This window comes from Callithrix jacchus, chromosome 18 (assembly GCF_049354715.1).
Source record: "Callithrix jacchus isolate 240 chromosome 18, calJac240_pri, whole genome shotgun sequence".
Lineage (NCBI taxonomy): Eukaryota > Metazoa > Chordata > Mammalia > Primates > Cebidae > Callithrix > Callithrix jacchus.
In genome coordinates, this window is record NC_133519.1 from 48,112,287 (window position 1) to 48,126,768 (window position 14,482).

Below are 14,482 nucleotides of genomic sequence, written 5' to 3' on the forward strand. Positions count from 1 at the left end.
CCTTAAATGTGGAAGATGGAGCAGGAGCAAGAGTGTCAGAGTGATGCATATGTTATGAGAAAGATGCCACCAGCATTTGGAAAGGACTGCCACTGCTGGTTTTGGAGAAGGAAGGTGGGTAGGAACTACAGAATGCCACCAACTGGAAAAGGGAAGAGAGCGGATTCCAGAGAGTAATGCAACCCTGCCAACACCTTGGTTTTAGTCCAGTGGGGCCCATTTATGATTTCTGATGCCTCCAGAAACATAAAAAATTTTTTAAATTCTATTATTTTAAGCCCCAAATGGGGGTTATTTGTTACAGCAGCAATAAGAAACTAATACACACATGGAAATATGCAGCAAATAATGTTAAGGGAATGAGTTTGACATTTCTTTGATATTGGTAAGATATACAATCATAATTAAGTAACAATATCTCATTAGATATAGCCTAAACGAGAAGTACAAATTTTGTGGCTGAGAGGCAATGAATAGCCTTAATATGTCATGAATGCAACCATAAATTAACACCAATTTTCATATGACCTATCTTAGTCCATTTTTGTGTTACCATAAAGGAATACTTAAGGCTGGGTAAGTTACGAAGCAGTTTTATTTGGTTCATGGTTCTGCAGACTGTATGTGAAGCATGGCATGGACATCTGCTTAGCTTCTGGTAAGAGGCTCAAGCTGCTTCCACTCATGGCAAATAGCTACGGGGAGCCAGAATGCAGAGAGGCTAGTGAGGAAGCAAGAGAGAGAGTGAAGGAGGTAGGTGCCAGCCCATTTTTAACACCTAGCTGTCTCTTGAGAACTGTAATAATAGAGAGAACTCACTCATTTTCATAAGGACAGCACCAAGCCATTCATGAGAGATCTGTCTCCACGACCCAACACCTCTCACTAGGCCCTTCCTCCAGTACTGGGGATCAAATTTCAACATGTGATTTGCAGGACAAATATCCAAACTATAGCACAAACATACTAAAACTAGTAAGTAATGTTAATACCATAGCATCTTACTCATAAATGCTTCTCCAAATCCAGAGAACAAACTTCTTAGATTATATGTGCGTTAATTTAAAACTCACAATTTTGGAACAAAATCATGTTAGTCCTTTAAATATTAAGAACTACAAAACCTACGTTTATTCAACATATTTTATAGGGAAAATGGAATCAGTTTTTAGTATGTTTGGTAAGTGGGTTTTCCCATAAATAGATACTTTTTCTTCTCTGAGAAGATTCTCTTTTTGTTTCAAACTTAATCTTGGTACTTGAGTTGCATATATGACCTTTTGTATCACATGTAGGAAGTGGTTTTAAAGGAAGTCTATATGTTTATATTGGAATGAGATAAGAGTGAAATATATCTTTTATTATTTTAATTTAGCAGTTGAGATTTCAGAAAAAAATTACAAAAAAGATTTTTACCCAAAACGTTTTTATCCACAGAAGTAGACTCCATATATCACTAACTCAATTATGTCTGCCTGGATAGAAAATTGGACCCCTTTATTGGACAATTTTTTTCAAACATGCACAGGAAATATAAACAGATTGGACAGATAACCTACAAAATTGTAGAACTGGTCCAAATATAGACTGGTAATTAAAAAAATTCTAAGTTTAATAAGAAATATTTAGCACTGAAAGTGTTTCACAAGTTCGTTTAAATGCTAATCAAGGCAGTTAGTTACTGGTCTACATTGTACACAAGGTCACTCCATGGTCATCCGAGGGACAAAATATAAATGGAATTGGAACATATTCAATTTTGGCAGGAATGTCATTTGGAGCATAAAGCAACAATGAAATGCAGTTAAATAAACAAAAAATTGAGCCTGTGGAATATATATCTTTAAAATTGTGGAAAATTGGATAGATACCAGATATGATTACATTTAAATTTATCCTAAATACATGTGATATTAGTAGCCTGAGACTAACTACTGCTATTAAAATTATTTATTTTTAGGATAAAATGGACAAAAGTACAGTCTTTATGAACTTCATTTTACTTATATACAACATAATAATTTTCAAAATTGCTTCAGCATTTCTAATGTAATAAGATGTGGAAGAGTAAAGTAAGAATATGACAGTAGAAAATTAAAAATCTGTGTGTGACATTCTGTTTAACAGATCTTTCTTTGGGCAATTGTCTTATACTCTAATCTTTCTGGGCAGTGTCTATAACATTTATGAAGAAAGACATAAAGGCATTTTCTAATGATGAAAACGTACAGTTGTCTGACAACCATTTATAAAATGATAATATGTTTTAGGAAAAAAGAGAAAATTTGATTGGCATGTGTGAAATAAATAATACAGACGCTCTCTGTGGTCTGTTTAAAGACTTACACCTTCATGGACAGAAAAGTACTGCAGGAGGCTAAAGTCTCGGAGAGTCTCCATGTCTAGCAAGAACTCTGCTTTTGTTAGGCATGGGAAAATTCACCAGCATTTCACATGTCTACATTGCTGAAACCAAAAAGAAGCACAGAAATCATGCCTGTGCAGTGTGGGGGACCATAACCACAATAAAAACCACAGAGTTCTGAAACCAGGAGGGCAAGCCAAACGCCAGGATCATTTTGCTGTTTACCATCATGAGTCTTCTTATTCTGTTTTTGTTTTCATTCTCATGGAAGGGAAATTTTACACGCTCAAGAACTTCCCTAAAATCTCTTTGATAACAAATAAAATGAACTAAAATAAAAGCTCTAAATATATATGACTGGTTTTGGATGGGCTCAGAGAAATCACATCAAGCATTTGCAGATACATGTGAGTATCTATACCACGTATTCCTCAACGTCATCATTAGCTCTTTAATCTGTATAAAGCTGTCTTCTTTTTCTTCTCCCCCTCTATCTCCTCTTTTATTCATCACATTCAGATATTCATTCAATAAATTCTTATTCAGTGATGACTGAGTGTCAGAACAACTTCCAGGCACTGGGATACCACAGTAAACAGAATGGCCAAATATCATTGCTTAATAAAAAAGGAATTTACATTTCAGTTGGTATCTTGACTAAACATAAGAAAAAATATGCAAAATATATAGTAAGTTAGACTGTGTGAGAGGTATAAGAAGCAAGTTAAGGAAAATAGGGAGCATGGGGGGGCGCAGAAAAGTTTCAGTTTTACTCATGGTAATCAGTGAAGGCCTCAGTTAGAAGGTGCAATTTGAATATCACCACAAAACTTAATAACTTAAAAGCAACAATTTTTATGAAGTTCAATTTCTGTAAATAAGGAATTAGGGAAGGGCTCAGCTGGCAGTTTTGACTTCAAGTCTCTTTTACTGTTGCAACCAGATGGTGGCTAGAACAGGAAAATGTCACCTTGCCTCGTGTCATCACATCATCACAGGCTTTTCTATGTGATTTCTGCATCTGCTATTTAGAGATTTCTAGAACACCGCAGCCCGAGGACGGCCGACATGGAGTGTCAAGCCTTGAGGGCAAGTGTTCCAAGAGAGAAGTAGATGCCACAGTCTTTTATTACCTTACCTTATCATATAGGGTCCCTTTTCCCATGGACGCAAACTCATCTAGGTTTAAGGGGAGTGAAGGCAGACCCAGGTACTTAATGTGAGGAATGTGGAAGTCCTACTGTAAGAAAAGGATGCGTGGTGTTATATGCTGTTGTCGACTTTGTGCAATATATAGTTTTCCTCTTTTTTTTTTTTTTTTGAGGCGGTGTTTCACTCTTGTTACCCAGGCTGGAATGCAATGGCGCGATCTCGGCTCACCGCAACCTCCGCCTCCTGGGTTCAGGCAATTCTCCTGCCTCAGCCTCCCGAGTAGCTGGGATTACAGGCACGCGCCACCATGCCCAGCTAATTTTTTGTATTTTTAGTAGAGATGGGGTTTCATCATGTTGACCAGGATGGTCTCGATCTCTTGACCTCGTGATCCACCCGCCTCGGCCTCCCAAAGTGCTGGGATTACAGGCTTGAGCCACCACGCCCGGCCTAGTTTTCCTGTTTTAAAATGCCTGGACTTGAAAAGGAATGTAAAATTTGCATCTTTATTTTCTTACACAAAAGATTATGATAATAACATTTCAACTCCATAGGGTATTTTTGAGAACTGGCATGTATAAGCATTTAATAAGTAATAAATATATTTTGGATATTTTACTATGAAACAGGAATTATAAATTCAACATAACTAATGTTTAAGCCATATTTATCCTCTATATATTTGCATAATTTATTATATTTTCAGTCATTTTATGGAACATAGATTAACCTGGTATGTAGAAATCTTACATACATATTATTCGATTGTTTGTGTAACAAATATTTATTGAGCATCTAATTTGTATCTTAGACAATTTTTTCACATCTGAAAACATAGCAGTAGTAAAGAATGAAACAGCTCCTGTCATAATGTATGATGGAATTTGCATGGTAATAAAGTAGGAATGTATAATTTACTGGGATAAATATCCACTCAAAATTGAACCAAATTTTATTTAAATTTAGAATAGCTTATCTTTCTCTTCTGAGTTTTAGAAATTTTGAAATAAATGCTTTATTAAAATTTCCCACAATCTATTAAATCAGCCTACCCCAAAAAGCCACTTGAATTTATGTCCAGGAGAAACTACATTGGTGAATATTGTTTTGTTTCGTATCTGTCTAAAGTCAGACACTCAGTTCTTCCCTAATACTTTTTTTCTCTCTTTCAATATAATGGAGGTTTAGTTCTACATATGCTAGAATTTCCTTTCCTGGCTAGATTCATTTCCCAGCCATCTTCACAGATCGATGCAAATGTATTATAGTTCTGGTCAATGAAATTTGAGAGGAAACAGGCCTCGAAGCAATTTGACATGTGCTCTTGTGCTTTTCCTCTTTCTGCTCTTTGAGAGGTGAGACGGGAAAAATTGCAGATGCTTTTATGGACCCTCATCCAGGCGCCATAAGTTAAAGACGAAAGAGACACTGATCCACTGTGGAATACCTAAATCTAGATAGTAACAACAGAAATAAACCCATATTTTTGTCACTATATTTCGGGAGTCCCTGTTGGAGCAGTAAAGCCATTCAATTAATACCAGATGAACACAGAGGAGAAAGTTTTCTTTGTGGCTCCCAAATCCCCTAGGTCTAACTCTTCAAATCGGAATACTTACAAGAGAGGGAGCATTGTAAACAATAAAATAACAATAGCATTAGGTTCTTCATGAGTATACATATATAATAAGTATATATCAAACTACCTGATATAAATAAATGAGTAAGGAAAAACAGAAAAATTGGGAGAAGAAGCCAACTCTTCCTTTTGGTAGAATTTTAATGTAAAAATGTAGAAGGAATGATGGAAATAGAAAATCACTATTAACTAACACCACAGCAATAATCATTGCAAGCAAGAACAATCAATGATTGCAAAATTAGCAGGTAAAACATGATGAGAAAAATGATATTTGCATAGTTTCAAAGTATCTTCTCAGAAGATACTAATTAGTATAAAGGGAAAAATAGTAATTACTGGGAAGAAACCTGGCAGGCACCACCTTAATCAAGTGATAAACTCATCAACATTCAGTAATAAGGTATATTGACATCATATACACCCAGACATAATATACTAAGAAGAGAATAACCTAATTTTATTGACATTCTTGCCCAAACTGCACAACCTCTGTCTAATCATGTGAAATCAGACAAAACCCAAATTGAGACAGTTTGCCAAAGAACTGATTAGCACTCTTCAAAATTGTCTGTCAGCAAAGACACACAAAGACTGACAAGCTGTCAGAGTGAAAAAGACTGCAGATACATGACAATTAAATGGGATCCTGAGCCAAAAAAAAAAAAAGTTAGCAGGGCAACTGGGGAAATTAAAATGTGTTTTGAAAAGTAGTTAATAGCATTATATTAACGTTACTTTCCTAATTTCTGTAACTACACTGTGATATGTAGGGTGATAAAAATAGAAGTTGAGTAAATGCTATGGGAACTGTACTGTTTATTCAATTAAGGGATGAGGGGTAAACCTAAAATTGTTTCAAAATAAAAACTGAAAAAGTAAAAGAAAAACTGTAACTGTGCATGTCAAGTGTTCATGAAAACAGCCTTCACATTTCCTTAGATTGACTAAACTCCAGTTAGAATGCTTCCTAGTTTTAGGATCCTGGCCTCTCTACTCTTAGTGCATTTAATTCAGAAACTTTTCATTGTAAATTCTTGCTCTTCTTCAAGGTGTAAATCTTCTCCCAGCCTCTTGCCAGTTTTACAACAGTGTATCAACTTGAGAATGTCTTTCTCAAGGACCTGGTAGCCATGTCTTTGAAATATAATTATAAACGGAAATAGTGCCTCTGTTTCTCAGTCTCTGTGGGAAGATAGAAGCCTAACTTCCAAAAGGGACAATTAACAAACACAGATGGTCTAATCACATTGACCAACTTTTCCCTAAAGTCCTCCAGCACTTTTCAACTGGCTCACAGCAGTACCTTAAAACTCAGCTGCCTTTCTGTTCCACAAGCAGGAGCTAAACGATGAGACCCACATGGACACGTAGAGGGAAACACCACACACTGGGGAATTTTTCTTTTTCTTCTTTTTTTTCTTTTTCTTTTTTCTTCACTCTGTCACCCAGGCTGGAGTGCAGTGGTGAGACCTCTGCTCCCTGCAGCCTTCACCTCCTGCATTCAAGCGATTCTCCTGCCTCAGCGTCCTGAGTAGCTGGGACTACAGGCATGCTCCACCACGCCTGGCTAATTTTTGTATTTTTAGTAGACACAGGGTTTCACCATGTTGACCGGGATGGTCTGGATCTCCTGACCTTGTGATCTGCCCACCTCAGCCTCCCAAAGTGCTGGGATGACAGGCATGTCACTGCGCCCAACCTCTACACTGGGGACTTTCTAAGGGTGGAAGGTGGGAGGAGGGAGAAGATCAGAAAAAATAAATGTTAGGTACTAGACTAATACCTGGGTGATGAAATAATCTATACAACACACTCCTATGAGACAAGTTTACCTATATAACAAACCTGCACTTGTACCCCTGAATTTAAAAGTTAAATAAATAAATAATAAGTAACATAAGTAAACAGACAAACAACTCTGCTGCCTTTTATTTCAGGGGATTTGTACTATCCCCCATTGCAATAGTCTTGGATAAAGCCTCCCTTTCCTATTTAATGGTCAATGCAATTATGCTTTTATTGTATTGAAAATTATCAATGTCTCATTTTACATAACCATTATTTCATAAAAATTTAAGATTTTAAGAAACAAAATTAATTAACCTGATAAGCAAACCATACCTTGTTGTACAATTAAAAGCTGAGGTGATGAGGCTTTTAATCCCATTTGTTTTTGTTTTAGGATGATTGCTGTGGAAGAAGAGCAGGCTCCTAAGACATCTGTTTGTTTCAACATTCACAACCCATATATACTGGGATTTTGGAGTCCATGATTTCAGATAGTCCTCTACACATTGTTGTCAGGAAAAGCAGAAAGAATATAGGCAAACAGAAATCTTGTTCAATCATCATTATTAACTGGGGAATGTTGTTTAATGTCTGTAAACCCAGTTTTATTCATATCTAAGCAGAAAGCATAATGCTTATGTTGTAAAGTCATTTGAGAATTAAATTATTTAAGTAAAGTAAAACTGAACAAGGCCAATTATGTATTAAACATTTCATTTAATGATACTACTCTTCTTTTCTTATTAAAACTATTAGAGGAAAATCAAGAAACCTAGTAAATGCCTTTCAGTAATTGCTACTTCTACTGAAATGGGTTTTTAGAAATGTTTTTTATAAGGCGACATTAGATAGAAACTTAATTAATTAGACTTTTTATTTAAAAAATAGGAAATGCAATAAATTATCATGTCATGGAATAAATATGGTAATGCTATGTATTCGTCAACATTAAACAAAACTGTTCATTTAATGCTTAATCTTTTAGAAAAAATAAAATAGTAGTGAAACAATAACTTTTCAAGATGCAAGATACTTGTTTCCTGATTATTCTTAAATGAGTGCTTCTTTAATAACTTAACAGTTTTGCAGTATTTCTATAGTCCTATAAAGTTCTTTCCAAGGTGACTCTAACAGTAGTAACTTATAAATAAATTTGTGACTTGGCTTTGTTTCGAGGTAACTGGTGCTTCAAGGAATAACGTGACTTAAAAGGAGAAATTACATTATATAGAGCATATTGTTCCCTTCCTTGTTTATGGTTGTTGGATATAAGAAAAATGACATTGAGTGAAATTAATATAAGCAATAATAGAAGTGTATTTATGCATAGAATTAAATTTTATTTCTAAGATATCATCCTTCAATTATATTTACATAATCATTTTCTTATAGAATTTGTATCTAATAGGATAATGGTTGCATACAAAGGAAGCCTCAAGGAAAATAAATTACCTAATTTCTAAGGTTATATTTCTAAAATAAAATTTCTTTACAAAATAAAGCACATAAAACCTACAAAGTTTGTCAGTAGAAGGAATGTGTGTGTGTGTGTAGGTATGTGTGTGTGTAGGAATGTGTGTATGTGTAGGTGTGTGTGTGTGTAGGAATGTGTGTGTGTGTAGGAATGAGTGTGTGTGTACGAATGTGTGTGTAGGAATGTGTGTGTGTAGGTGTGTGTGTAGGAATGTGTGTGTGTAGGTATGTGTGTGTGTGTAGGTATGTGTGTGTGCGTAGGAATGAATGTGTGTATGTAGGTATGTATGTGTGTGTAGGTATGTGTGTGTGAGTAGGAATGAATGTGTGTGTGTAGGAATGTGTGTGTAGGTATGTGTGTGTGTAGGAATGTGTGTGTGTAGGAATGTGTGTGTGTAGGTGTGTGTGTGTAGGAATGAATGTGTCTGTGTGTGTGTGTAGGAATGTGTGTATGTGTAGGAATGAATGTGTGTGTGTAGGAATGTGTGTGTGTAGGTGTGTGTGTGTAGGAATGTGTGTTTAGGTATGTGTGTGTGTAGGAATGTGTGTGTAGGAATGTGTGTGTGTAGGTATGTGTGTGTGTAGGAATATGTGTGTGTGTGTAGAAATGTATGTGTGTAGGTATGTGTGTGTGTAGGAATGTGTGTGTAGGTATGTGTGTGTGTAGGAATGTGTGTGTGTAGGTATGTGTGTGTGTAAGAATGTGTGTGTAGGAATGAATGTGTGTGTGTAGGAATGTGTGTGTGTAGAAATGTGTGTGTAGGTGTGTGTGTAGGAATGTGTGTGTAGGTACGTGTGTGTGTGTAGGAATGTGTGTGTAGGTATGTGTGTGTGTAGGAATGTGTGTGTAGAAATGTGTGTGTGTAGGTATGTATGTGTGTAGGAGTGTGTGTGTAGATGTGTGTGTGTAGGAATGTGTGTGTAGGAATGTGTGTGTAGGAATGTGTGTGTATAGGAATGAATGTGTTTGTGTGTGTGTGTGTAGGAATGTGTGTGTAGGAATGAATGTGTGTGTGTAGGAATGTGTGTGTGTAGGAATGTGTGTGTAGGAATGTGTGTGTGTAGGAATGAATGTGTTTGTGTGTGTGTGTAGGAATGTGTGTGTAGGAATGAATGTGTGTGTGTAGGTGTGTGTGTAGAAATGTGTGTATGTAGGTGTGTGTGTAGGAATGTGTATGTAGGTACGTGTGTGTGTAGGAATGTGTGTGTGTAGAAATGTGTGTGTAGGAATGTGTGTGTAGGAATGTGTGTGTGTGTGTAGGAATGTGTGTGTACTAGTAACACTCATGGCTTTGTGGTTAGAGTATTTCCATTCTTGGATATTGGTAAATTTCAACATTAGAGCTCTTGCTCAAGTCTAAACAAAGTTTGAATTTTAATATTCTTAGTACAGCGGTGGCAGATAGGAATCTCAAAAATCTTTTCAGCAAAACTGGAATGAAAGTAGAATACAAGGAACGTAAGTAGTTTGACTTAAAAAGACAGGAGTTCTGATTGAGTCAGAGAATGGTTTCTGAGGCTTTCTGGCCCATTCCCCATGACACTCCAGGGGTAAAAGAAAGCATGCAGACAGCACTGTAATGATCATTCACTTTCCAATTTTCAGCTTAGCTCTTGGTAATGAATACCAGCTCTATTCCAGAGTGCCCTTCTTTATCCCTTGATCTGTCCATTGTTTAAATGATGAGAAAATATCATTTTATCCCATCAATTTACAATTGTAACCCACTTCTTCTCATTTTCATATGAAAGCCCTCATTTCTTTTTTCAGATAAATGATACCAGAAATTATAAAGATCTGTCTATATAGCTGAGTGGCATAGAATTATACTAAAATAATATTAAAATTATGCAATCTTACAACAAAATTGGCACGCCTAGAGCAATGCTGAAAGAGGCAGGGATTCCTTCCCATTGTTTCTGCCATTTCACTAATATAAAAACATTCTGTGCTCCTACATTTATTATTGGTAATATATTTTATATATTTACTGAAATATCATATTTGAGTATTATCTACAAAAAGAAAATATTAATTGCTAGCCATGTATTAAAGAGTATTTGCCATTTGATGATGGAAATGTTTTGTGTCTATGTGTTACACATAAGCAATGCACACTTGTGACTACTAAGCACCAGAAATTTGGGTAGTGCAATTGAGAACCTTAATTTTATGTTTAAATTTAATTAAATCTAAGCACCCACTTATGGTTATATGCTATAGTCTTATACACTATAGACAATATAATCTTATGTGGTTCACATATAATCCACATTCTGAAACTCTTTTGTAGTTTTACATCTGTTTTTCTACTTTTGACAATCTGTATCCGAACTGCAGGAGAAAATAACTTGTCCGTAGAGGTTCAGCTAAGCAGATAACTATAAGTGAACAGTCAGACCAATTATTTATTTTACCCATATGAGGATAGAAAATAAACTATACATTTTAACATCCAGAGCTATTTATTTAAAGAAAGACAAAGTGATCTACTTTTGGTTTGCATGTTGTGATGGGTTAACTTCTACACGATTCTTTTACTATAACTTTTTACATGATAGTAACATAATTATCGAATCTTAATTTGTTAGTAATTTTCATTGCTCCAGTTTTATCTTCTTGAGAAGCAACTTGGAGTCTGGATTAATAGTTACTATTTCTACAATCAATAACTCAAAGGACTTAGAAATATCTAAGTTATGAATACTCTATTGCTTTATGTGCTATTAGGAAAACTAATTTTAAAAACCCATAAGTAACAAAATCATTTTGAATAGGATAACGTGTTCTACATAGTTAATATTCTGCTTAAGATCAATTGATGCTAGAATATTAAAAATGTAGAAATTGCCTTTAAATTCATATTATTTAACTGAAACTTCTGCTTAACAGCACTGTTCTTAAAATCGTCAAGTGAAGTCCTAAGCAGAAAAGTGCAATTACTTCAGTTCTTTTCATCATAAACATGACAAATTTTATTTTCTCCTCAAAATAAAGTAAAATGATGCCTTTTACCACAACTTGCTCTTAAACGTTCGCATTTACACAACACAAAGCAAAAGTAAAAGGTGACAGTTCTCCCCTGGTCCAACCTACTTCTCCAGTTAATTCAACAGTTACTGTTACCCTTTTCTATTTTCTTTGTTTGATTAAATAATGTATTGTATAAATCTCAGACCGCAAAATATAAGGTATGCTATTTTTCCACAACTGAGTAACATTCTAAGTCTGCCAGGCTCCTGAAACCTTACTTTTAATCAGTTCCCTATTCTGGGCTGAGTCTGTTTACCCACTGGCAGAGTTCTGGCAAGATACATTCTCTACTCCTCATTCCCAGTGGGCCCATTAGGCCTCCTGTTTCTCTGCCTTCAGTTTGATGACACCACTGGATGCATGGGTACCACACTGTTGCCCCTCGCCACGCTGGGCCATGGGAACGCTGAGCAACATCCTAGCACTGTATTGTCCAGTACAGGAGCCATTCCCTGCATATGGCTGTGGAGCGCTTGAAATATGCCTAGTTAGAATTGAACTTTGTCATAAGTAGAAAATACACATCAAGTTTTAGAACTCTGTTCTCAGCTTTTGAAATCTTTTTGAAGTATTCTGCTGTTTATTCCTGGGATTTTCAGAGTTTGGGGATTAGGTAGGGGCAGACAGCTTCTTTTCACAGAGACACTGTTTATGATCTGGTAGGTTTGGGAGAGGAGCATGGAAAGTTTTTACAATTCTCTTTATGTATTTTCTTAGATATTTTATCTTGGCCAGATTTCTTTCCATTGCCAAAATAGCCTAGGATTTTGAAAATTATGAACACATGCATACAGATAGCTTTTTGTTTCTACATTCTGCTACATGCTCTTTCCCATGATGAAAGAATGACCATACTGAATACAGGGACGAGGTGCAATGGGAATCAGAAATAACATACCAAGGAAACAAAACAGCTAACTTTTTCAAAGCACTAAGCACATTAACATCAACAGAAAATGATATATAGTGAGGGGAAAATATGGGATGTTTATAATAAGATATTATCTTGGTAAAATAACAAAGGGAAAAGCTACAAAACACCATATGTATATTTTTTCTTTAGAAATAATATTTCATGTTCACTGATACTCATTCAGCACCTTTTAATTTAATCATATGCTATTGACATCTTTCTGAAAACATCACATCACATATAGATCCATGTTTGTTCTTAACTTTATATTTGTTCTGTGTTGTATAAGCAACATCATGAATGTTAACTTTATTTTTCAAGCAAATATACATTGTTCCCATATTTGTTGTAATCAGTGTAACAAATTTATTGTACCAATGATGTGACATGTATGCTTGAGTAGACAAAAATAGGCTCTTCTGAACAATGTGAATTTGAATATAATGGGATAAATGGATGTCAATCATTTTTCATGCTTAACTTGGGCTACATTCCCAATATTCCTCTGGGCCAAACATCTTGTGTGGCATAGATTGGTAAAAAGTGTGTTAACATGAGCGATACCCTACCTGGTTAAATGAATGAAAAAAGAAAAAAAAAAGTGTGTTAACTACTTAGGAGATTGTTGCAATTACTGACACAACCACAGGTCCCAGAAATGTTCTCATCAATACTTAATCCAGAATTCACAACTTCTACCAGATGGCATAAGCCATGTCACAGGTTGAATTTACAGGGATTTGGATTGGGCAGCTGGATCACCAAAACTGTTAGCTATGCATGTTAACTATGTTAAGTCACCCTCTTGATATCACTTACTGTGTTCAGATGGAGTTTCACTTTGTATCTGTAAGACCTATTTGTAGAAGTGGGATGTTAGGGTAAATTTGTGAATACAAATTAAATTTTGATAGATTCTAACAAACTTCTCTAAATGTATGTATAAATATCTGCTCACCAGACTTCATTCCTTGTCCTATTCTGTACGTAACAATATTTCTCAGTTTCCTTTGTATTGATCAGGCCATGTCACTGGTTTCTGAGTAAAGGAAATGCATACAGCAATCACGACCACAGATGATCCGCCATTATCCTTACAATGGGAAAGGATTCTAAGGTCACGAACAGAGAAGAGCTATACGGTGGAAGGATCCTGGACTGGAAAAACCCACGGATAAGGCCACATGGTGATTGGATTTTATATAAATCAATACTATACTATTTCATTAAACTGCTGAGTTTTTTTGGAGTTATAGAAGTTAGCCTTTTGAAACAATATGATGAATTTTCCACAGTATTTTACTGGACTTCCTTACAACATGTGATGATAATGATTCAGAAACTTAGATAGGAAGGCAAATATCTCATCATGTTAGCTTTTCTAGAGGGCAGAGATCTGCTCTGCTCCCCAACAAAACTTAATCAGGGATTCAGACAATGTATCCAGAGAGACAAATGGAGAGACAGCAAAAGAAACTTAGCTTTTCAAATGTTCTCAACATGTCAAATTTCTGCACATATTTGAAAATGTTAGATATTACCAGTTAAAAAGCATTTTTGACATGCTGATCAGAATTTCGTTTAATGTTTCAATTAGATCTCTTTTTACCAATAAGCGTAAGCATTTTTTTCATATGTTGTTATCCAATTTTTCCAGTGGATTACTTTCGACAGTCTGTAAAATTGTTTAATATGTATTCACTTTCATTCATTTATTCAACTATGATGTAGGAAGGACCCAATTTGCCCAAAGTAATTTGCTAGAGACTGAAGATGCAGGGATTAGCAACTACAGATATGTTCCTTATTCACATGGAGTTTGCTGTCAAGTGGAGAAACAGCTCAATAATCGCATTTGTGTAGAAAGATTTCCTGGCCCAGCAAAGTGGCTCACACCCATAATCCCAGCGCTTCAGAAGACTGAGGTGGGTGGATCACATGAGGTCAGGAGTTTGAGGTCAACCTGGCCAGCTTGGCGAAACCCCGTCATCACTAAAAATACAAAAACTAGCTGGGTTTGGGGGTGCTTGCCTGTAATTCCAGCTACTCAGGAGGCTGAAGCTCAAGAATCACCTAAACCCCGTAGGGGAGGCTGCAGTGCGCTGAGATTCTGAT